The 24,582-nt window shown below is 40.5% G+C and overlaps 1 protein-coding gene, 1 non-coding gene and 1 pseudogene across 3 annotated transcripts in view; 1 reads left to right on the forward strand and 2 right to left on the reverse strand.

Annotated features, from left to right (window-relative positions):
- Positions 1 to 259: 259 nt before the first annotated feature.
- On the reverse strand, positions 260 to 1,209 carry LOC144329622 (18S ribosomal RNA). Its single transcript, XR_013395091.1, has one exon. It is a non-coding gene; the product is annotated as an 18S ribosomal RNA (ribosomal RNA).
- Positions 1,210 to 2,701: 1,492 nt separating this feature from the next.
- On the reverse strand, positions 2,702 to 3,629 carry LOC144341456 (uncharacterized; annotated as a pseudogene).
- Positions 3,630 to 19,165: 15,536 nt separating this feature from the next.
- The window catches only part of PDE8B (phosphodiesterase 8B), a 273,316-nt gene continuing 267,899 nt past the window's right edge, over positions 19,166 to 24,582 (forward strand). For both annotated transcript variants that reach the window (XM_078004920.1, XM_078004916.1), the window contains exon 1: positions 19,166 to 19,232. The gene's annotated coding sequence lies outside the window, so the exon portion shown is untranslated. The remainder of the gene's footprint in view (positions 19,233 to 24,582) is intronic.

Below are 24,582 nucleotides of genomic sequence, written 5' to 3' on the forward strand. Positions count from 1 at the left end.
AATCCATTATGTGAAAGGTACAGGAGTTAGTCCTTGCTGTTTTGTGCTTGGGTGGTTTTCTATCTTTCCCTTACGGTACTATATCTATAGCGCCAGATTAAAATTTCTATCGCCTATACTTTGTGTAGGTGAATGGTTTAGTGTGTGTTGGCTTGGTATTAGTGTTGGCTATGCTTAGGGCTAGTATTGGCTCAAGGCAATCAAGTGGTATTGAGATTTTCTGGGTGTAAGCCAGGTGCTTTATATTAAGCTATGCCTTGATTTATCCAAGTGCACCTTCCAGTACACTTACCGTGTTACGACTTATCCCCTCTATATAAATATTAGGGCGTTTAGTTAAGATGTTCCTTAAATATATTTGAGGGGAGTGACGGGCGGTGTGTGCGCACTTTATGGCCTGGTTCAATTAAGCACTCTATTCTTAATTTACTGCTAAATCCTCCTTGGACTCTTAGGTTTCATAAGAGTTTTCGTGGAATTTTCTGAGATAGAAAATGTAGCCCATTTTTTACCGTCTCATGGGCTACACCTTGACCTAACGTTTTTGCGGTGGGGGGCATTTGCGCTCACTTTGTAACCTTCATCAGGGTTTGCTGAAGATGGCGGTATATAGGCTAAGCAAGAGAGGGTGGGGTGGATCGGGGTTTATCGATTATGGAACAGGCTCCTCTAGGGGGATGTAAAGCACCGTCAAGTCCTTTGAGTTTCAAGCTGTTGCTTGTAGTATTCTGGCGAGTAGTTTTGTTATTTAACTATTGAGGTTTAGGGCCAAGCATAGTGGGGTGTCTAATCCCAGTTTGGGTCCTGGCTATTGTGTGTTCAGAAGCTTTAAAGCCACTTTCGTAGTTTATTTTACATCAGCTAGGGTTTTACAGTTTAGATGGAGTTTAGCTTTATTATGTCAGATCTTAAACACCCTCTATGCCGATCTCTATTAGCTAGGGTTAATCGTGTGACCGCGGTGGCTGGCACGAAATTAACCAACCCTAAATATAGCATAGCTTAGTTAAACTTTCGTTTATTGCTAAATATTTGTCACTGCTGTCTCCCGTGGGGGTGTGGCCAGGCAAAGCGTTTTGAGCTGCGTGTGCGTGCTTGATGCTTGCTCCTCTTGGTCATGATGATTTATAGGGCGTCTTCACCGGGACGAGGATGCTTGCATGTGTAATCTTGCTAAGAGCCAATAGAAAGGCCAGGACCAAGCCTATTTGTTTATGGGGTGTGCAAACCCATCTAGGCATTTTCAGTGTCTTGCTTTGGGCGGGTTTAAGCTACATAAACGGAGGTGTGAGTACAATTGTGAGGTAGTTTCTTTCGGGTTGTGGGGGAAGAGCCTGTTGTGGGTTGGTGTTGAGAGTGTTTAGTGAAGTAAATACTTATTAATTGAGGGAATGGCAGTTGGAGTCGTGCACACCTAAAAGATGAAAATACAAGCTCTGATCGGACATATTAAGACTTTTGTTTTTGGGGTTTGGCAAGAGTGGGTTTTGGATGAAGGTCGGAGATGGGGGTGGGGGGGTTTGGCGAAATTTTATTGTGGTTTGTGGTGTGGTGGGAGTGGTGTCGCGGAACTGGTTATTGGTATGTCCTACAAGCATGAATTAAATAACACCTTGCTGAAGTTTGCGTGGAGCTAAAATATTGAACGTAGGTGCGATCAACAACTGCATGTACTAGGAATCAAAGACAGGCGCATTCAGGACGGGATGTGGTGGGAGTCAGCATTCTGCGATGGGGTTGCGTGCGGACCAGAGATAAAAGATACCAAATGCATGGAGAGCTCCCGTGACTGGTTAATAGGGTGATAGACCCGTGATCCATCGAGATGTCTTATTTAAGGGGAACGTGTGGGCGATCTTGATTGCTATGGCCCTGAGGTAAGAACCAGATGCCGGATACAGTTCAGATATAGCTACCCCCACGAGTTACGGGCCCGGAGCGAGGAGAGTAGCACTCTTGTGCGGGATATTGATTTCATGGAGGATGGTGAGTAAGGGACTCCTAAGTGAGGGGGGGCATCCGTGGTGAGGAGGATTATTTAATAGGTATGTGCTATGTCCGGTGAACGACTTAATGTACTATGGACGATTAACATAGGCTGGTCTAGTTAATATCCGTAGGGAAGGTGGATTAAATTTGGAAGGGTCATACTATGTGTTACTGTTGAAGTTCTTATCAGAGTCCTTGCTTGTAAGCATGTTTTTCAAGGATGTTGGGTTGATATGTAATGATATGTGTTATGTACAGTTAAGCATATATAGTACTATATATTATACATGTTGGCTAGCAGTAATGCACGAATTACATAGTAGTATTATAAGTAAGTTAGTACTAGAATTATACTATGAAGCTCATGCAACATAAGAATACAGAAAGTAGTTTAAGTTAGAATGCCAGCTTTGGGTGTTGGCGGTGGAGTTAGGTACTTTCTTTCTGATTGCCCTAGGAAGAATGTTTCATTTCTGGTTTACAAGGCCAGTGTATTAATTTATACTACGAGGGCAAGTTCATTTGAGTAGGTTGTTTTCTATTAGGGAGACCAGTGGTATTAGGATTAGAATTGTGATAAAGTATATTACGGATGCTACTTGGCCGATAATGATGAGGGGTTGGGTTACTGGTTCGCTTCCAATTCAGGTGAGAGTTAATAGGATCGTGATTAGGAGTCAGAATAGAAACTGGCTGAGTGGGCGGAATATTATGCTTTGTTGTTTGGATTTGTGAAGTATGGGGATAACTGCTAGGATGAGAATTGATAGGAAGAGTGCTAATACGCCTCCCAGTTTATTGGGGACAGATCGTAGGATTGCGTATGCGAATAGGAAGTACCACTCTGGCTTAATATGTAGGGGGGTGTTTAGTGGGTCGGCTGGAATATAGTTGTCTGGGTCGTTTAGGAGGTTAGGTGAGAATAGTGTTAGTATTGCTAGGATGAAGAGAAGGAGAACTAGACCTAGGATGTCTTTAACTGTGTAGTAGGGGTGAAAGGCGATTTTGTCTGAGTCGGAGGAGATTCCGCAGGGGTTGTTTGATCCTGTTTCGTGTAGGAATAGTAAGTGTACGGTTGTGAGAGCGACGATGATGAAAGGTAGGATAAAGTGTAAGGTGAAGAATCGTGTGAGAGTGGGGCTGTCAATGGCGTATCCACCTCAGATTCATTGAACGAGATTGGTTCCGATATATGGGATTGCCGATAGTAAATTTGTGATTACCGTTGCCCCCCAGAATGATATTTGGCCCCATGGGAGGACATAGCCCATGAAAGCTGTTGTTATGGTTATAAGAAGGAGTATAATGCCAATATTTCAGGTTTCTAGGAGCCATAGTAGAGGCCTCGGCCCATGTGTAGGAAAAGGCAGATGAAGAGTATAGAGGCGCCATTGGCGTGGAGGTAGCGAGTGGTTCAGCCGTAGTTTACATCTCGGGTAATATGTGCGATTGAGGAGAAGGCAGAGGAGGTGTCTGGTGAGTAGTGTATTGCTAAGAATAAGCCTGTGATGATTTGTAGAATTAGGCAGGCTGTAAGAAGTGAGCCGAAGTTTCATCATATGGAAAGGTTAGATGGGGTGGGTAAATCAATGAGAGAACGATTAATTATTTTTATGATTGGGTTGGATTTGCGTATTGGAATCATTAGTGCTTTTATAGTTGAAGTACAACGATGGTTTTTCATATCATTGGTTATGGTTAGAGTCCATATGGAAGCAATGACGTATATTTTGTTTACATTGAGTGTATTATTAGTTATGGGATTTGTGGGTTTTTCTTCCAAGCCTTCTCCTATCTATGGGGGTTTAGCGTTAATTGTTAGTGGTGTGGTTGGTTGTGTGATCGTTTTAAATTGTGGAGGGGCTTATGTGGGCTTAATAATGTTTTTGGTTTATCTAGGGGGTATGATAGTTGTTTTTGGTTATACTACAGCAATGGCTATTGAAGAGTATCCTGAGACATGAGGTTCGGGATTTGAGGTTCTAGGGGGTCTTTTAGTAGGGTTGATGATGGAAGTGGTGTTAGTTTTATGGGTTTTAAGTTTGGATGAAGTGGTAGTAGTGGTGGTTAGTCTTAGTGATACGGGTGATTGGGTGATTTTTGAGGGGGAGGGATCAGGATTAATTCGAGGTGATTCTATTGGTGCGGGTGCCTTGTATGATTATGGGCGTTGATTAGTGGTAGTTGCTGGTTGAACGCTATTTGTTGGTGTGTACGTTGTGATTGAGATTGTCCGGGTCAATAGATTATATCATTAGAAATAGGGCTAGGGTAAGGGGGATAAGGAAAGAGAGGGAATAGAGTTTGATTATGCCTTTTTGGGTGGCTACAGTTATGGAAGCAGTGATATGTGTTTGTGAGATTATTGTAGGTATGGATTTTTCTAGTCATGTTGAATCTAATAGGAGGAGGGCTAAGTTTTGGCTTATAAGTAGATTTTGATAGGGGATTGTACGGTGAATTGTGGTGGGAAAATACCCTAGTATGTTGGAAAATTTGAATATTTGTGATGGGTTTTTTATTTTTAGTTTGTTTGTTACAAGGGTGAGGTCCAGGGCTGCTAGGAAACCTAGGGCAGTTGCGCATAGGGCTGAGAGTTTTAAATAGAGGGGTATTGTTGGCTGGGGGGGGTGAAGTGGGGGGGATGCTATTGGTGATAAGAAATCCTGTGATTATGCTGCCTATTGTGAGGCGTTTAATTGGGTTTAGTAGAGCGGGGTTGTTTTTGTTAATGTTTGTTAGAGCTGGGAAGCGAGGTTGTCCCGTTAGGGTGAGGAGGATAGTTCGAGTACTGTAGGCGCTTGTTAGGGAGGTAGCAATGAGAGTAATAAATAGGGCTCAGGCGTTGGTATACGACGTATTTGTGGCTTCGATAATAAGGTCTTTGGAATAGAAGCCTGTGAGGAAGGGCATTCCTGTGAGTGCTAGGTTGCCAATGATTAGGGAAGTTGAGGTGAGGGGTATTGTTTTAAATAGGCCCCCTATTTTTCGAATGTCTTGTTCGTTGTTTAGGTTGTGGATAATGGATCCGGAGCATATAAAAAGTATGGCTTTAAAGAAGGCATGGGTGCAGATGTGTAGGAATGCTAAGTATGGTTGGTTAATGCCAATGGTGACTATTATTAGACCTAGTTGGCTTGAGGTGGAGAAGGCTACAATTTTTTTAATGTCGTTTTGTGTGAGGGCACAGATGGCTATAAATAGGGTAGTAATAGCCCCCAGGCATAATGTAAGATTTTGAATTAATGTATTGGTTTCTATTAAAGGATGGAAGCGAATAAGCAAGAATACCCCGGCAACGACTATGGTGCTGGAGTGAAGTAGGGCTGAGACTGGAGTTGGGCCTTCTATAGCAGAGGGTAATCAGGGGTGAAGGCCCTCACCCCTGATTTGGCCTTCACCCCTGATTACCCTCTGCTATAGAAGGCCAAATTGAGCTGATTTTCCTGCTGCTGCTAGGAGAAGGCCTACTAGTGGAAGGGGACTTAAGTTGGAATTTAGGGCTAATATTTGTTGAAAGTCTCATGAGTTGTAATGTAGGAGAAATCATGTTATAGCTAGGATAAGACCAATGTCGCCAATGCGGTTATATAGGATTGCTTGGATGGCTGCTGTATTGGCATCTGTTCGAGCGTGTCACCAGCTAATTAGGAGGAAGGATATAATCCCTACGCCTTCTCAGCCGATAAAGAATTGGAAAAGGTTGTTAGCAGTAACTAGAACTAGTATGGCAGTAAGGAAAATAAGGAGGTATTTGAAGAATTGGTTGATGTTTGGGTCTGAGCTTATGTACCATAGCGAGAATTCTATAATGGATCAGGTAATGAATAGTGCAATTGGAATAAATATTATGGAGAAGTAATCTAGTTTAAAGATTAATGTTAGGTTTAATGTTTGGGTAATTATTCAATGTCAACTCCAAATGGTTGTTTCTTGGTTTAAGAAGATGTATAAAGTTGTTGAAGGAAGGCTGGTAATAAAAGCATATATTACGGTTATTTTTACGTAGTTTGGGTATGGACGTTTTTTGTTAGGGTTGATAAGGGTGGCAAAAATTGGAAGAGTTAGGGAGATGAGGGTTGTTATTATGATGGGAGTGTACATGATTATTACTTTTATTTGGAGTTGCACCAATATTTTTGACTCCTAAGGCCAATGGATAGCTGTTATCCTTTAAAAGTTGAGAAAACCGTAGTTTTAAGTACGGAGACGTGGATTAGCAGTCCTTGCGAGTTTTCTCGGTAAATAAGAAGTGGTAAGCTTCTATAGTTAGATTCACAATCTAATGTTTTAATTAAACTATACTTACAGGAAGTGAACCCTAGAATGATGTTGGGGTTAAGAGATAGAAGAATAATTGGAGCGAGGTGTATGAATATTAATATGTTTTCTCGTGTGAAATCAGTTTGTTTATCAAAGACTCTAGCATGGAGTTTATTTAGGAGAAACAAATGACTTTCTAGGTTCCACTACTTGGCTGAGAGGAATTCATGTTTTAGGAAGCCCCAGATGGGAAAACCTTGTTGTTTTCTTCTCTTAACTGATCTGTATTTTCCATTTTTTCTACTTGCTTTTATTTCCCACAATCCAGACTCGCCTTTTCTACTTTGCCTATCCAACGATCTAAAACACTATGTAAAGATTGTGTCTTTACATAAGTCTTGTTGCTTCTTTTAAACATTAGCCATAATCCAAAAAAGAAAAAAGTCTTAGGACTATAGTCCTAACAACACAAATTTTAACGCTGACCAAAGCAATTTCTATTTTAATTTAGATTATTTGAGCTGAATTTGCAGGGCGAAGTGGTCATGGGTAAAACTAACCACTAGTTACCTCAAGCTTGCAACAATGGCAAAGAAATGTCAAGCCATTAATTAAAATGACTTCCACTGCCCCTCCTGGAATCAAGTCGTTCCCAGTTAGTCAACATCTGTCACAATCTGTGTAAAAGGGCAGAACACACTACACCCCAGCACATTAAGTTAGAACACAGAGGTCTTCGGTCACTGCCAGGGTAACTTGTCTGTGGCATGATAGTTGCCAAGTGAAACAGAGCCTTCTCTGTAGGGAGCCCTCCTGGGCTGAGGCTCCTTTTCTTCCCCTTTATTTCTTGCTAGGCTGGCAGGAGCCAGGCTGTGGCCTGCTGACTGCATCTGCCAGATGACTACAAATGTGTGAGTAAACCCATTCTCAAGACCAAGAGAACCTCTCAGCTGAACCAGGCCCAAGTTGCTCACCTGCTGAACTGCCAGTTAAATAAATGGTGGTTGTTTTAATCCACTAAATGCTGGGATGGTTTGTTACACACCAGTAGGAATCAATACAGTATACTTGTCGATCTAGGAATTCCTGTCTTGTCAAATCTGAGAAAATTCTCAGTCATTATCACTTCAAATATTACTTTTTTCCCATTTTCTAGTCACTCATTCCAAAACTCCTAGTGGATGTCTTTTCTGTCATTTCTGGTTCTGTCTTTTGTGATCTTAAACTTTCATTCATTTTTTTTTTCCATTTTTACTTCTGTGTTACATTTTGAGTCATTTCCTTAGTTCCAGTTTGCTTATTTTCTATTCAACCATTAAATATTTCTATTTAGTTTTGAGTTTCAGTGACTGTAAGTTTCATTTATAAAAGAACTATTTGGTTATTTTCTAAATCTGCATTTTGATTTTACATGTTTTTCTGTTTTTTAATTTGTGTTTTCCTTTGCCCTTGTAAATCATTTAAAATGTACTTATTTTATAATCATCTATGGCTTGATCTATACTTCTTGGGCATTACTTTTTCTGTTAATTTCATGATCTGACCTTCAAGGTGGGTTCCTCCTGTGGTTTGTCATTTTTAGTATGAGCTTATTTTCAGCAGAGATTTCTCCCCTCTGGTGAAGATCTGTATGCCTTGGGTTATGTGATTGTCACTTCACTGTGCCCGCCAGTTTGCTTCTGATGGAGTCCTACAGATATCACCAACTCTCAACCAGCTCTAATGTTTCTTGGTATTTCTGCCCACAGTGAAAATTCAGAGCTTATTTCAATGTAGGGCATGGGCTTTTTCTATATGACCTTTATTATTATTATTATTATTTTAAACCTATAGCCTGAGGACATGGGAGCTTTTTTTCCTGATTTGTTTTTGCCAACACTGCAGCCCTCAGGAACTCAGATTTTGCAGAGTGCTCAATTCCAGTTGCCTTCCTTACTCACACCAGAGATGACATTTTATTGGCCTGCAAGGGTGTTAAACTCCCAAGGGTGTTAAAATCCCTGGATCTCCAGGGCCTGTCATTGGTCCAAACCCTGCAGAGGCTGCAGTGACATTAGCCCCTACTTACTGCCCAGCCTCTGAGCTCCCTCTTTGTTTCTGGAATCTGGGGATTTCCCTTTCGCTCTGTCTATAGATGATCGTGCTGGACCCCTATTGACTCCAATAGGAATGGCACCAGGTTCAAGAGGCCAAAGAAGAGACCTGGAGCCAGAAAATGAGACATACGATTTGATTTGGGGGAACTTACGTACAGGGATGGACTGGTGGCAGTGGGCTGGATAGGAGAACCACAACTGCTTTCCAACAGCCTGTAGTTCATACAGCACCTTCACTTAGCACCCTCTCTCCAGCAACATCCACGTGGCAACCCCCATTTCCTAGGCTGAGTTATTGCTGTCAGATGTGTTTGCCATTCAGGCTGCTGTATAGAGTATGCTTAAGTTATTGCTGTCAGGTACATCCACCATATATATACATATACATGTACATATATATGCACATACATGTATGTATGTGTGTACATATTTGTACTTATATACGTGTGTGTGTGTATATATATATATATATATATATATAAAACCTTTTCTCTGTGTTTCTCTGTAATAGTAATTGAAGAGGGAATTCTTCTATATAATCTTAGTCCACTATATTGCTGGAAGTTCTCTTCTCCATACTTTTGAGATACGAATTTTACCTTTCAATATTATAAAACTATAACAAAGCTGTAAATTTTGGGAATTGGTATATGTTTGTTTTTAGAAAAATTGTTAGAAGCATCCCAATAGCAATGGGAGGCTTTAACATACTACCTTGAATCTGTACCAAATAAAGAAAGTAAAAATTAAGCACAAAAGAGGGATCTAATACTATAAACAAGGTAGATTTAATACATATGTATCAAACATAGTAACCTAGAAGCAATGAATATACATTTTCTGATGCCCACTTAACATTAACGACTTTTAAGAAAGCTTTAAATAGCAACAGATAGAGTTGAGTTGCTTTGGCCTATTGCTAAAGGCATCTAACCCACCTGCTTTGTGGGAGGTCATCTGCTTTGAACCTCAACTGTATCCAAGTCAGATTTAAACTCTGTGGGCCATTGGAATTGTCCTCTGAATCATCTCCAACTCTGCAGGATACATAATAGAGCCACTTTGTTGTTCTGGAATTTAAAGACAGGGTCTTATTCAACTTTGGCTATTTTTGTGCAGTCCATGGATCCTTGAAACAGGACATTCTACTTTACCAATATCTGACTCATAGAAGACCTATATATATACCTACCAGGTGGCTACTACCCAGTAACTCCTACCACCAATACCATGACATTTGTTTTGAAAACCTTAGCTTATTGCAATATTGCTTATAATTATGAAACATTAGAAACAACTGAAATGCCTATCAAAGAGAGAATTTATAAATAAAATGTAACATATTCACATCTATTTTGATATGAATTACCGTAATATTCTATTAGGATATGAATTGTTATAATGGCCATTAGAAGGAATGGATTGTTCCCATATATAACATAATATATCCATGCATAAAGTATCTATACAATACCAACACATAACGTCATGTAAAGAAAAGAGATTCATGGAATAAAATATACATGTCATTTATATAAATTTTAAAAACACAGAAATAATACACTATATTGTTTAAGACCATATATGTATGTAAAATTATTACCAGTAGACTGATTTGGATATACACTAAATTCATGCTACTTGCTTCTGGAGGTTGCAGTAAAGAACTGGAACTGTGGCTGGGGACATCACTTTTATCTGTTTTATTTAGTTCATTTTTTATAAACAATCCTTGAGGCAAATAATGAGAAGCTGTTAATAAATGTCTATTAGTCTTTTTGCATATTGGTTGCATTTCTCTTTTTGATGACTTTATTGAGTATAATTGATGTACACTAAACTGCACATATTTAAAGTGCACATGGGATAAGTTTTGACAAGTGTATATACCCATGGAACCTTTACCACAGTCAAGACAATGAACATTCGTTACCTCCAACAGTTTTCTCAGGCCCTTTTGTAATCCATTTTTTCCTTGGACAACCACTGATTTGTTTTCTATCACTATAGATTAGTTTTATATAAGCTCATCTATTTATATAAATCCCATTTATATAAATGGCATCCCATAGTAGGTACTCTTCTGGTTGTGGGGGGATGTCTATCTGCCTTAATTCAGTAATTTCTCAAGATAAAAACAATTTTAAAAATCTCAGAACTGCTGAAAACAATCTGGGGCATATAATCTGTGATTATATTCCCCCCTTTCAGAAAGGGGGAAAGGAGGGGATCTGTGGAAAGCAGGTACCATTTGGGATAGATTGCCAAGCAGGAAGAATAAGCACACTTATTATAATGGCTTCCACATTCCCCAAATTATTTCCTTCATGTAATCTTTTTTTTTTTCATTTTGTGACAGTGTCTGAAACTGCACAGATGAGAGTCTTTTGGATAAGTAAGCTACCCATTTAAAAACAGACGCTTTGCTCAGAATTTACTCATGGCAGCTGGTTCCAGTAGAAGCTTGTCATCCTAACCCTCACCCAAACTTAGCTTCATTAAGGAAATGTGTGTTTGGATCATAAGCGAGAGGAGCTAAGATGTATTGAGGCATGGAGAATTGGGGACTGTAGGAAGATCTGAGAAGGCAGCACCCTAGGAGACTTCGGGGGACAATAGGATATCAGGAAGCAGGACCCAAGGAGGTAGGGAGGGCCAGAAAAGAATGTGAGAAGACACCCAGAGTTAATAGCCATCCCTTTCCTAATATTCCCTATGGGCGGCTCCCTGATGAGAAACTGGAGGAAGAAATTCCCATCTTCTTGCATCTTCTATTCTCAACATCAGAAAACTCCTATTCTTGAAATTCCACCTCATATCATTATTGCTCTGTGGATTAAACTGGCTCTTGTTTGCTAGGCTTAGAGTCCAAATACAAGATATAACATTGATTCTGTGGAGAAACGTGCCCAAATACCAAATAATTGATCTACAAAGAAAGTTCTGAAACATAACCTGTTATACGCCAGGGATTTCTTACATGTGTAAATCTTTGTAACAATGAACTATGTTCTAATGGAAATATTTTCACAGATATAATTCTTAATCTATAGCCAATATCAGTCATTAAAACATACTGTTCAGTCTTGGGGCCCATAGGTGGAAGATGTTATGAAGACATTGGAAAGGAGCCAGGGGAGACAAAGTAACTCATCAAAGGTTTTGAAAAATAGCCCTTCAGGGAAATGTCTACATTCATTCCGAGGAGAGAGGTGTGAGTATCAGTCTTCAAACTGTAAAAGGATGTTACATTATTGACATCAAGTCTTTTTTTCTTCTTGTCCACAGAGGGCAATATGAGAGGAAATGAGTTTAAACTGCAGCAGAGGGGATTTAGGCTAGTCAGGTGTCCCCAGCTTGAAGATGAGAGGTGCATTCTCAAGCTCCCAAGCCTCAATCTCATAAGGGAGTAGGTCCTTCTTGAGGAATTTTTTTTTTTTTTTTTTTTTTGCGCTCTGATCAGTGGCAGGCCAAGTTCACACAGCCCTGGTCTGCTTGAAGTTGTTTGCATACATTAGTGTTTGCGAAACTAAGTTCTGTCCAAGAACAGAAAATGTTTCATGGCTACATGGAGGGTAAAGAAAACGTGAAGTTGCCTCATACGAGAAGAATGCAGACATGAGAAATCTCAGCCTTTGGTCCATCATTTTGTCAATCTGCTCAAAGGAGCATGGATTCACAGGAGAAGTGTCCAGGAGGAGGGTGGTGCCAGCCCCACTGCTCCGAGGGCAGTTGGACCACATCTCAGGCACTGGGTCGAGGTCTTGGCAGTCAGGATGTCTCCAGGGGCTGTTGAGAAATTGGAGTGCCTCCAGAGGGGAGCAACGGGGACAGAGGAATCTGGAAACTGGGTCAAAGAAGGAGCAGTTGAAGGAACCACATGTGTTGGCCTGAGGAAGATAAGTTGCAGTGGGGACGAGAAGCTGTTTTCAAATATTTGAAGTGCTGTCAGGTGGAAGAGCAGTGAAAATTGTGTGGCTCCAAACGGTAAACCCGGGACCCGTGAGTACAGGTCACAGGGACGGTGTCCGCTGAAAAGAAGGAAGCATTTTATAATCATTAAAGATGTTCAAAGTAGATGGTGGTACTTCGTGATATAGAAAATGTTGGTATGAAGACTAGATATATATAAAAATGTTGGAGGAAGAATTTTTGAGCTTTTTTTTTTGTCTCACCAAGCAAACGAAACTTTTTGGAGAGAGATGACCTAGCAAAAGATTTTTTCTCTTGGTGATCGGGAAAGGCAGTCTTTGCAGACGGAACCACTAGAGGGAGTCAGGGCAGCAGCGTTGCAAGGCCGCCGTCCATTCTCTTCACCGAAGCAGCAACTGATACCCAGGCCTGGCTCTCCGGTTCTAAGTTCCCCTGATTTCAATATCACCCCCATGAATCTTTCTGAAATGTTTACATCTGATTAAATTCTTTAATGTCTGAGAGACCTCTGTGTGTAGAGAGGCACAATCACTGCTATTTGTTGTCTGTTTACATCTTTATTTATTAATTATATAATAAACAGTATTCTCCTTAAAATTCAAATACTCCTTAAATGACTAAAAATGAAAACTTATGCATTTAACAAATGTGACATTTTCCAAATGTTTAAATATTAGTTTATAAACTAAATGAATTATCCTAAATATATGTAATATATAGTATATAATATATACTTCTAAAATCACAAATATCCTATATCTAAGTCTTTTAAATGCTACAAATGCCTTAAAAGCAGAACCACACAAATGAATAATCACTATGATACATATACAAAGTGATACATACACAAAGTGATGAAATATAGCTAAAAAGATTTCCAAGCAAAGTGTTGAAGGTACCACCTGGTTTCTTCTTGGTGCTTATAGTAAAATGCAAGAGGAGAGTGATAAATTGAGGGAAGAACTGTTAAACAAAAAGGAATCAGGACTTGATGATTCTGAAAATTCTCAGTCTCTCCAGATGGCAAAAGATGTTAAAATTAAGAAATTACTTTTGAACATGTGGCATAGAGATAAGTCCTGGCCTAGAGAAAAAGCTAAGTAGTGATTGTACAAGCTTTTGTTAAAATCTCAGGAAGATTAAGGGATCAGAGTAGCATGCAGTCATACAAAGGGCCCTCTCCAGAGATTAACTGTGTATCTCACGGAACCTCTTAAATAACAGGGCCTTTTGGAAGCTTAATTGAGTTATCTTTCAACCTTCTCAGCAGGAACTCAAGGTAGAGGAGGGCCTAAGTCCAAAAGAACCTTGGATGTGGCCTTTGTGTAAAGGGAAATTTACTGGAGACCCACAAAGTATTTAAGAAAAGTATTTCAGCAAAAACACTGCCAACTTAAACTGAAAGGGACAGAAAGAGTACAAAATGAAAGGAGGCTGTTAGATCTCCAAAATTCTACTGGCAGGAAGCAGAATGATAAAACTACTCAGCTGCAAACATGTGCTACTTTTCATGAAAAAAGGAAAGATGACTCAGGGGGTGGAACTAAGAGCTATGGTGAATTATTCCCAACCCTTGAAATCTAATCAAAGAATTCTGACTGAAGTTTGCTAGGTTGGATTTTAAAACTACTTTGGACTGTAACTCCTTTTTATCTTCCATTGCCCACCTCTCCTTCTCTTTTTAACTAGAAATGTCAATAACTATTTTACTATATTCATTCCTTCGTTGTGCATTAGGAGCAAGATGATTTGCCTTTAGTTTTATAGATTGAGAGGAACTGTGCTCAAGGAGCCTCATGCATACCTGGACCTGATTTAAATGATGAGATGCTGGACTTCAAGCAGATGCTGTCATGATATGAGGTTCTCAGGGACCTTGGGAAATAGTAAATGTATTTTGCATGTGAGAGGGACACAAATCATTGGAGGCCAAAGGGGTGAACCGAGGACAGATGCTAGGGTAGCTCCCACAATCCCCACCTCCTGATTTCACCCTTGTGGGATCTCTCCATGAGTGTGGATGGAACCTGTGATTTGCTTCTAACTAGTAGAGTTTGGCAAAAATGATGAGATATATGTGATTATGTTTACATGATTATATTATATAAGATTCTGAGTACATTGAGCTGCATAGAGAGAGCACGGGGGCAAGTGAGAGCCAGGTGGGCACTGGACAACCCTCTGCCTCACTGAGGAAAAATAACTAAACAAGGGCAAAAGAGATCCATGGAACCTGAGAGGCAAAGTGTTATTATATGCATTATTTGGCAAACTTGTCAGGAGGAGCATAAGAAGAAGCACCCAGATGGTTCAGTCAACTTCTCAGTTTTCTGGGAAGTGCTCAGAGAGGTGCAAGACCATGTCTGCTAAAGAGAAAGGGAAATTTGAAGACATGGCAAAGGCGAACAAGGCTCGTTACGAAAGACAAACGAAAACCTATATCCCTGCTAAAGATCCCCTTTAGGACAAAAAAGTAGTTCAAGGATCCCAACGCACCCAGGAGGCATTCTTTGGCCGTTTTCTTGTTCTGTTCTGAGTATTGCCCAAAAATCAAAGGAGAACATCCTGGCCTATCCATTGGTGAGTTGTAAAGAAATTGGGAGAGATGTGGAAGGGCACTGCCGCAGATAATAAGCAGCCTTATGAAAAGAAGGCTGTGAAGCTGAAGGAAAAATATGAAAAGGATATTGCTGCATACTGAGCTAAAGGAAAGCCTGATGCAGCAAAAAAGGGAGTTGTCAAGGCTGAAAAAAAGCAAGAAAAGGAAGAAGAGGAAGATGAAGGTGATGATGATGATAATGAGTAAGTTGGTTCTAGCACAGTTTTTTTTTCTTGTCTAGAAAACATTTAAACCCCTGTTAACAACTCCTTTTAAAGAGAGACATTGAGATGTAAGGCTGTGTAACATTTGTTTTTAAACTGTGCAGTGTCTTTTTTGTATAGTTAACACACTACTGAATGTGGCTTTAGATAGCACTGTCCTGGTGTATTTTCAATAGGCACTAACCTTGCCTGATACAGTATGGGGATTGTAAACTGGCAAGGAAATTTAAAGCAGGTTCTTCTTGGTGCACAGCACAAATTAGTATACATGAGGATGGTAGATTTTTTTATTTTCACTTGTCTCTGATGCAGCTTATATGAAATAATTGTTTTTTTTTAAGTGAATACCACTCTGTAATTGCAAAAAAAAAATTGCAGCTGTTTTGTTGACATTCTGAATTCTGAATGCTTCTAAATAAATACAATTTTTTTATTAGTAAACAAAAATGTTCTAATCCATCTTTCCAGAAGATTCTGTCTCGCTTGCTGACTTTGAAAAAGCAAGTGGCCATGTGAAGAGGGCCATATAGCATAGGAGCTGAAGGCAGCCTCCAACTGACAGCAAGAAAATGAGGTCCTCAATCTGACAACCTGCAAGAAAAGTGAATGCTGTAAAAGCCACATGAGCTTGGGAGCAGATCTGACCCTAGCCAAATCTCTGAAGTCCACAGGCAGGAAATGAAGACCAGAAAAAGGCTATTGTCTCATGAATATGAGCCAGACTCCACAGAAGCTGGAGTCCTTCATTATGGAGCTAAACACACACACCTGGCTTAGGAGTCAGAAAAACTCAAGGAGAATTCAGGGAAGTAGAGAAATTGCAAGCTCAGATGCTGCTTCATACCAAAGAAGCAAGTCAGCAGATCAGCAACAATGTGTATCAGCTCCAAAATAACTTACACAGGTACCAAGACAAGACATTATATACACTTATATAGTCAAATACTTTAAAACTGTTAACAAACTTGCTACAATTGTCTCATTTGTCTTTTAATCTTAATATCACAGGTCAAGTTTGTAATCTCAAAAGTTCACCCTGGCTGCTGTATGGAGTATTCTCTTATCTGCTCATACTACATTGTGCTTATTCATTCATCAGTTAATGGAAATTTGGGTTGTTTCCTGATTTTGACTGTAATGAATAATGTTGCTGTAAACATTTGTGTACAGTTTTGTGTGGACATGCTTTTCTTTCTCTTGGGTAGGTTCCTATGAATGGAATCACTAGATTGTATGGTAAATGTATGTTTAACTTTTAAAGAAACTGTCAAACCGTTTTCTAACATGAACGGGCCATTTTACATTCTTATCAACAGTATATGAGGGTTTCTATTTTTCCACATCCTCACCAACATTTGGTGTTGTCTCTCTTTTACATCATAACTATTTTAGTGGGGATGTAGTGATATCTTATTGTGGATTTAATTTGTGTCTCCCTAATGACTAATGATATTGTGCATCTTTCCATATGCTTGTTAGCCATTTATGTACCTTCTATAGTGAAATGGCTATTCAAATCTTTTGCCCATTTAAAAATCGACTTGTTTTTCTTATTAGTCAGTTGTAAGAGTTTTTTCTTTATTCTGTACAAAAGTTCTTTATCAGGTCTATGATTTTTAAATATTTTCTCAGCCTAGAGCTTGTCTTTAAACATTTTTTTCTTAATGATCTTTTGAAGTGCAAAAGTTTCATTTTGATGAAGTCTAATGTATTATTTCCTCCTTTAACTGTCATGATTTTTGTGTCATATCTGAGAACTCTTTACCCAACTCAAAGTTACCAAGGTATTTTCTTCCAGAAGTTTTGTAGTTTTAACTCACATGTAGGCCTGTGATTCATTTTTAATTCATTTTTTGTCTATGATGTGAGAGAAGGGCCTAAGTTTATATTCGTACATGTGGATGTGCAATAGTCCCAGGATCACTTGCTGAGAAAAGACTATCCTTTCCCCATTGATTTTTTTTTGTGGCACCTTTGTCAAAAATCAATTGACCATCAATGCAAGGGTTTATATCTGAACTCTCAGTTCTTCTCCATTCATCTCTAAGGATATGTCTATGCTTACATCAGTATCACAGTGTATTGATTCATGGGGCTTTGTAGTAAATTTTGAAACTGGGTGATAGAGGTCTTTCAATTTTGTTCTTATTTTTCAGAATAGTTTTGGCTATACTTTGCATTTGGATATAAATTTTAGGATCTGTGTGTGAAGTTTTACAAAAATGCTTGCTAGGATTTTGATAGGAATTATGTTGGATCTATAGATCTATTTGAGGGGGGAATTGCCATCTTGACAAGCTTGAGTCTTCCACTCCGTGGATAGGGAATGTCTCCATTTATTTGAATCTTCATTACTTTTTCTTAGTAATGTTTCACAATTTTTAGTGTACAAGTCTTAAACTTTTATTACATTTATTCCTGTTTATTCTTTTTGATGCTTTGTGAATGGAATTTTTTTTTTAATTTTATTTTTTGGGTTTGCCATTGCTAATATATAGAAATACAATAGATTTTTAAAATACTGATCTTAGATCCTGCAGCTTTGCTAAACTGTTCGATGAGTTCTAGATATTTTGTGTATAGATTCCTTGGTGTTTTCTATACACAGGATTATGCCATCTGCAAATAGAAGCAGTTTTAATTCTTCCTTTACTCTCAGTCTGCTTTTAATGAGCTATTATGTCTTCTGTTCTGCATTGGTCAAACCCTCAGCTGGATCACAGTATTTATTACCGACCATCACAGTTTCCTTGAGGAAATGAAAAAAAGTAAAAAGATAAAGTAACTATTCCCATAATCCCTATATTCAGACACAATATTTATGAGCATGTGGGGTAAATTCTTCCAGACACTCTTGCTAGAGGCCGTGTAGCAGAGCTTATGATGCACTGAGCCACATCCTTCAGCCACCAGATTCCAGGGTAGCTGTGGTGAACCTTGCCTTGCACTTTACCAGTGTCCATATAAGCTCACATTACAGTGTCTTTCTGTTTTACTTTTTGGAGGTCAGGAAAGCCTGCTGAGCTATATGTAGACCCAACCCATATTCTCAAGGCAGTTAATACTCCTTAGTTGATAGAAGCCCTCAGTTGATGGGAACAGGATTTCGTGGATTAATGCCCCAGTTCCCCCATCCTGCAGGACATAGCATATGTGACAATCTAAGATGCTTGCAACATGGTTTCTCAGAGTTCCCAATGGGATTGAATCCCAGCTGCATACAATTGTAACCCACTCATTTATTAACTTTTCTCCCTTCCTCTTTTCCTTCACTTCTGTTTCCTAAGACTACTTCCCTCTAAATGATCTGTACTCAAGTCCTTGTCTCAAGGTCTTATAGAGAAACCCAAACTAAGGCAGTTTGTGAAGGGACAAACTGGGGTACATCCCCGAAACAGCCATTAGGAGAGTGAGAGGACCTGCAATGATGTAATACAAAAACAATGAAAATAGCTGAGAAAACTAGAAAAAGAGAAAGCTTATGGAAATAATAATAGTCATCTTTAAATACCTGCAAAACAATCAGGTATAAGAGGTCCAGAGGGACACTGGTATTAACTGAGCACCTTCTAGTTTACATACTCGCTACTATGCAGTATGTTTATTCCATCCTTACAACAACCCAGGGAGGCAATTAGAACTACCGTTATTTTTCAAATGAGAAAACTGAGGCACAGATGATTAAGGAATTTGCGAAGGTCTAAAGCTAGCAAGTATTGGAGCTAGGATTCAAATCCAAGCCTGTCTGCCCCCTAACGTGTGTCTTGCCGCTGTGTGTGTTGCTTTGAAGGGCAAAACAGAGACCAGCAGGCAGACATTCTAAATCCATAGAATTGTGTTTATATGAATGCAGTGTGTGGCAGAGATTGTCTAGATGTTCATCAATGCTGTTTTCTCTGTTCTGTTTCTGGACACATAGGAACACTTCATGTCCTAGCCTCCTTTATAAGTAGATTGGGGTCATGTAACAGGGTTCTGGCAAATGGGAATGTGCAGATGTGATATGTGATGCTCCTGATTCATTCATTCTGTCTCTTTCTCTCTCCCCCTCTCAGCTAGCTGAAAGCAGAGAACCCAGCAGAGGATTCTGGGAAGGTCCTGGGGGATGGCAGAGCCAGCAGAGCGAGGGTATGAATCCACCAGGCATGGGGTGGAACGGAGCACTACTGACCACAGCGAACTGGGGCATGGGCAATCAATAAATGTATTTTAGATTAAGCTATTGAGACTCGGGGATTTTTATACAACTGGCATTCCCTAAGAAGCCATGAGCTTCCTGTCTCAGGAGGTGCACAAGCAGTGGTTGAATGTTCAACAGTCAAGAATGTTATAAAGAGAGGTTCCTGGAAGAGTGGACCTGATGGCTAGCAAAAATCACAGCTCACATTTATTGAGTTATTATGGATCAGGCATGTGCACATATTCTTTTATTTAAATCTACAATGTGCTTTATCACACTCATTTTATACATGAGGAACATAAGGCACGGAGAGGTTAGATAACGTGCCTAAGATCATGAAGCAAGGGGAAGCAAAGATACCCTTCTCACTCCTTCCAGACACTCACTTCACTACCACTGCCCGCTGTCTCTAAAGCAAAAGTTATCATTTGAAGGCTTGGGGACTGGTTTGGGGACTGGTTTGGTGTTATCCATGCGGGGCAGTTTGTTTTGTTTTTCTTTTTAAAATTTCAGCCTATGCTTAAAAGATTTCACGTAAAAATTCTGTTCCCTAGTTTCTCTTGAAAATTCAGAAGATCTGGTAAAACTGGGCTTGAAGACCATATGGTAACGGGCCGCTGAAGCTGAGGAGAGGGCCCCTTCAGATGGGCATAAGCACCGCTCCCCTCCCCAACCCCCCTTTTAGGTTACTATGAGGCTCTGGAAGCTTCTGAATGTGTGAACCCTGAAAGAGTCCATCTAAAGCTAAGTTCTCCCCAGGGGTAGAGCCCAATGCTGGGTATACAATAAGGACTCTATGGATATTTATCAAATGAAAGAATACAGTTGGAATTCGGATCCTCTTGACCTCTCTTTTCTATGACTGGGGACAGCTGAACCTGAGTCACTAATGATAACTCACAACACAAATTTTCTTTTTGTTACAAGCAGCCAGGACCCAGGTTCTAGGTATCTAAAAATGCTCTGCCTGACTTGAGTTCACAATGGCATTTTTTTATCAACTGAAAATATTTACTTCTATGCAACCGGCCAAAGCTGGGGGTAAGCAGCCCAGCAGGGTGCATTGATTCTATCTTAGATTACACTGTGCACAATGGACTCTTTGTAAAGTCCTTATGGCAGGGAGTGGCCAGGCAGGCATCTCCTGCACCCAGCTTTGGAGACTCACTTGCCACAATGCTTAAGAAGGATGGAGCAGTTTTAATCCACTTGGCTTAGAGAAGCCACAGACTGTAGGACTTACATGTGGGTGTGTAAGCCCCGCACAGAAGCAGCTTTTTCTCCAGCATTGTTAACAAAGCTCATTTGGAGGTATGCAGGTCTGGGGCATGGCCTGGATGGGCAGCGTGACGCACATACCACGTAAGCTCCAGACGCTCACTGATCCCCTTCACAGAGGCTGAGCCTGCCCACCCAACACTGCCCTCACCCTCACCTCCGCAGCCAGCCCTGGGAGAGCACTGCTTTTCTTGAGATGGCTGAGTCTTAGCATTGAGGATGGGAAGGGGAATGTAAGGACTCTTCCAGGAGAGAATCCCTTGCTTATTTGCATGGAGGAAGAAGGGAGCCTTTCCAAGTGCCTACATGTCTGACTCCCAATTGTGAGAGAAAATGAATTGATTAAAGTTACAGTTCTCAACCAGAGGTGATTCCCCTCCTAAGGGATATTTGCAACACTTGGAGGGATTTTTCATGGCAATGACTTGGCAGGGGAATAAGGGAGGTGGTGCTATGGGCATCTTGTGAGTGGAGGCCAGGGATGCTGCTGAGCATCCTACAAAGCACAGGACATCCCCTCATGGCAAAGCATTACTCACCCCAAATGTCAGTGTGCCAAGGTGGAGAAACCCTGGCTTAAAGGAGGGCTTTTGTTACCTTTTAAGCTTAAGAATTATAAAATGCAATTTATTGTTTTATAATAAAAAAGGGTGATTTTAAATATAGGCAAATATGCTGAACTTCCCAAGTATCCCCTTCTTTCATTATTTGTGGTAACAGTCTTGGCACACAGCAAGTGCTCAATACCTATCTGTGCAATGAATGAATGTCATACTGTAATAGTGTCTTTTACTTAGTTTGTTATAACATGGTCACTTCCTTCACTGAAGCAGTACACAGGCTCTAGGGGGAGGGCTGGGGGTAGGTATTGGACAGTTTACTTACTTACTTACTTTTCTGCTTGTGGCTTTAGCACGTGGGCCCCTGACCCCAGCTGTACCTTTTTTTTTTTTTGAGACGGAGTCTCACTCTGTCACCCAGGCTGGAGTGCAGTGGCGCGATCTCAGCTCACTACAACCTCCGCCTCCCAGATTCAACTGATTCTCCTGCCTCAGCCTCTGCAGTAGCTGGGATTACAGGTGTCTGCTACCATGCCTGGCTAATTTTTCTGTTTTTAGTAGAGACGGGGTTTCACCATGTTGGCCAGGCTGGTCTTGAACTCCTGACCTCAAGTGATCCACCCGCCTCAGCCTCCCAAAGTATTGGGATTACAGGCATGAGCCACCGTGCCCGGCCCAGCTGTACTTTTAAAAAAATGTTGTCCGATTTGCTAATAAGCTTGGCCTCTCTCTTTTCTCAATCCTTGTGCTATTGTTTGGGTGGATTTGACTTGATAAATTTCCAACCCATCTGTGTAGGAACCACATTTGATACTGATATGGATTGTAGCCATAAAGCTTTTTTCACTGAGGAAGAAACATTTCATAATTGAAAAATTGAATTGTTACATATACCCCTTGAGTTACAAAACCTGAAGAATTTCCTATTGTTCAAAATAGGAGGCCAAGTGAAATTCTGACTCATTTCTGGTACTTCTTCCCTCTCACCCAAATTGCTGATGGCCCTGTAGCCACATTGACTGCATTTCTCATATGGTTGATGGGATTATCACTATCTGAAATGCTGTCAGATATTATTAGCTTGTTTTCCTGTCTTTCCTTTTCTAGATGTGAGTTCTCTAAGGGTAAATACCTTGTTCTTGCTCATTCACTGCTGTATCCTCAGTGCCTAGAATGGCGCTTGGTATAGGGAAGACATTTAATAAATATTTGTTGCATGAATGAATGGCAAGGCAGAGAGGCCAGAGCCTGAGTGACCTACCTAAGATCATGTAGAGCCCCATCAGGAGAATCGGTCATGAAACTGGGAACCAGGTTAAGGCCCTCTCCATTTGGCCTGCCCACATCCCCTGCATATATACTGTGGGGTGGGGATAGTAGGCATGCCATCCTTGTACCACAGGAGTTGCCCAGTGAGACTCAGGACAACTAGGATGCAGTATAGCATCATCATCTCCCAGATGGGAGGGGCCACCTTAGAGGTGACCTTGTGACGTGACACATAGGTCAACTAACCCGATTTGCCTGCGACTGAGGAATTTCCTGGGGCGCAGGACTTTGCATCTGAAAAGGGGAAAGTCCCAGTTAAATTGGGATGAACTGGTCACCCTATGTGACAGAAACATTCAGTAAAAATCTGTGGTGCCCTGCAGTGGATTCTTCCTTTGGGAAACTCTGTTAAGTTGTCAAAGAATCATGGACTGTTAGTGGTGGCAGGGAGAGACCTTAGTGATCATTAAGTCTGGATATCGCAGACTTAAATGACTGCACAAGTGTGAGAAATGGGGACTATGGCAAATTGGGGCATATTTGCCTCTTATAAAAGGAGGTGGCCTTGGCTCAATGTTGCCCATGGGAATAAGAGCCCATGTGGCCAGATGGGCCTGTTCTCAAGAAAAGCTTGAAATCTCCCTCTCTCTCCCTCCTCCCTCTCTCTCCCTCTTCCCCCTCTCTCCCTCCTCACTCTCTCTCTTTTTCTCTCTTCTCTCTGTCGGTGCCCACACATGTTCACCCACGAATATGTGTGGAGAGAGAGAAAAATGAGAAAGGGAGAAATAGAGGGAAATCTGATTTTTAACGCTGCAACTATTTTTTAAAATGTAAACACTATGCAATGCAACACAATGTAGCTGCAGGCAGGTCCACCCCATAGGCCACTGATTGACAGCTGCTGTTGTCTGGCATTTCACATAGGGGGATACTAAAACAGAGAGCAGTAAATGCAGAGGTAGGAGTGAAGGATCCAGGCCTCTTGACCAGGGAGCTTTGTTAAAAGACTCGTTTCTATAAAGATCAGTTACTATACCCAATTTTCACAATATCCCTTTGAGCAAGTTACTTAATCTCTCTCTGTCTGTTTCCTTATGTGCAAAGAATAATAGGGTGTATTTCCTGAGGTTGTGGTAAAGATGAAAGGAATGAATTCGTGCGAAGCGGTTAGAACCGTGGAGTAAGCATGTTGACTCTCATCATCACTGAGGTAGGTACTGTCATCATCCTCATTTTACATGTGGAGAAAGTGATTTCTCAGAGGTTACCTAACTTGCTGGTGATGGTACAGCAATAAATCAGAACCAAGAGTTGAACCCTGGCTGTCTGACTCTGGTAACAGGGGTATTTTTCTCTGTACCTTCTTGCTATACCACTAGGCTGGTGTTATAAATTCAAGATAAGAAAAACAAAAGCCAGGTTTTTTTTCCTCTGGTAATTATTGTATAGATAGATTATCAAGGCCAGAAGTTAAGTCCTGTGTTATTTCTCTCTGCTGTCAGCCAAGTATCATCTGTAATGACGGAAGGGAAAATGTTACATAGATAATAAAAAATGGTGGATAATAAAAATAATTTCTGCTTGGGCATTCATTATGCAATTTGGGGGGCAGCTAATTTATCTTCCTAATTATGTTTTGCTTAAGCTGATTTTAAAATTAGTTTGTTTACCCTGAGCACACACTGATTAACAGCAGAGAGAGGTGGCCCAGAAACTTCTTGGGTGGTAGAGGGAAGGTATTTTGAGATTCAGGGGAATTTCCATGGATAGTTTTCATGTAGCTCTGGGAAGGTAGAAGGTTGATAGGTTGATGGTGCTCTGAGTGTAATTAACTGTTGTGATTTGTTGTTGAGAGAATTTAAATATAAGGCCCTAGATTGCAGACTCAGAGAGGTGGATGAACCCCAAGCTCCTTGTTTCTTCTTCAGTGCTGAGGAAGGTTCAGACTGTCAAGGTAGGTAGATTGAAAAAGGAGATGGAGAAGGAGAGCTAGCTGGAGGTGACCCCAGGAATTTCCTTTCAATAGATACCCAAGGACGATGAAATGCCTATTTCGTACTGTGAATTCTGCCCGGAGCTGAGGATGCCAAGATGAATAAAGCCATTGTCTTACCCTGTGGAACTCCACAATCTAGTAAGGAACAGGCTTATAAACAGAGAGATCACAGCCCATTGGAATCAGTGCTATCTA

This window comes from Macaca mulatta, chromosome 6 (genome assembly GCF_049350105.2).
Source record: "Macaca mulatta isolate MMU2019108-1 chromosome 6, T2T-MMU8v2.0, whole genome shotgun sequence".
NCBI lineage: Eukaryota > Metazoa > Chordata > Mammalia > Primates > Cercopithecidae > Macaca > Macaca mulatta.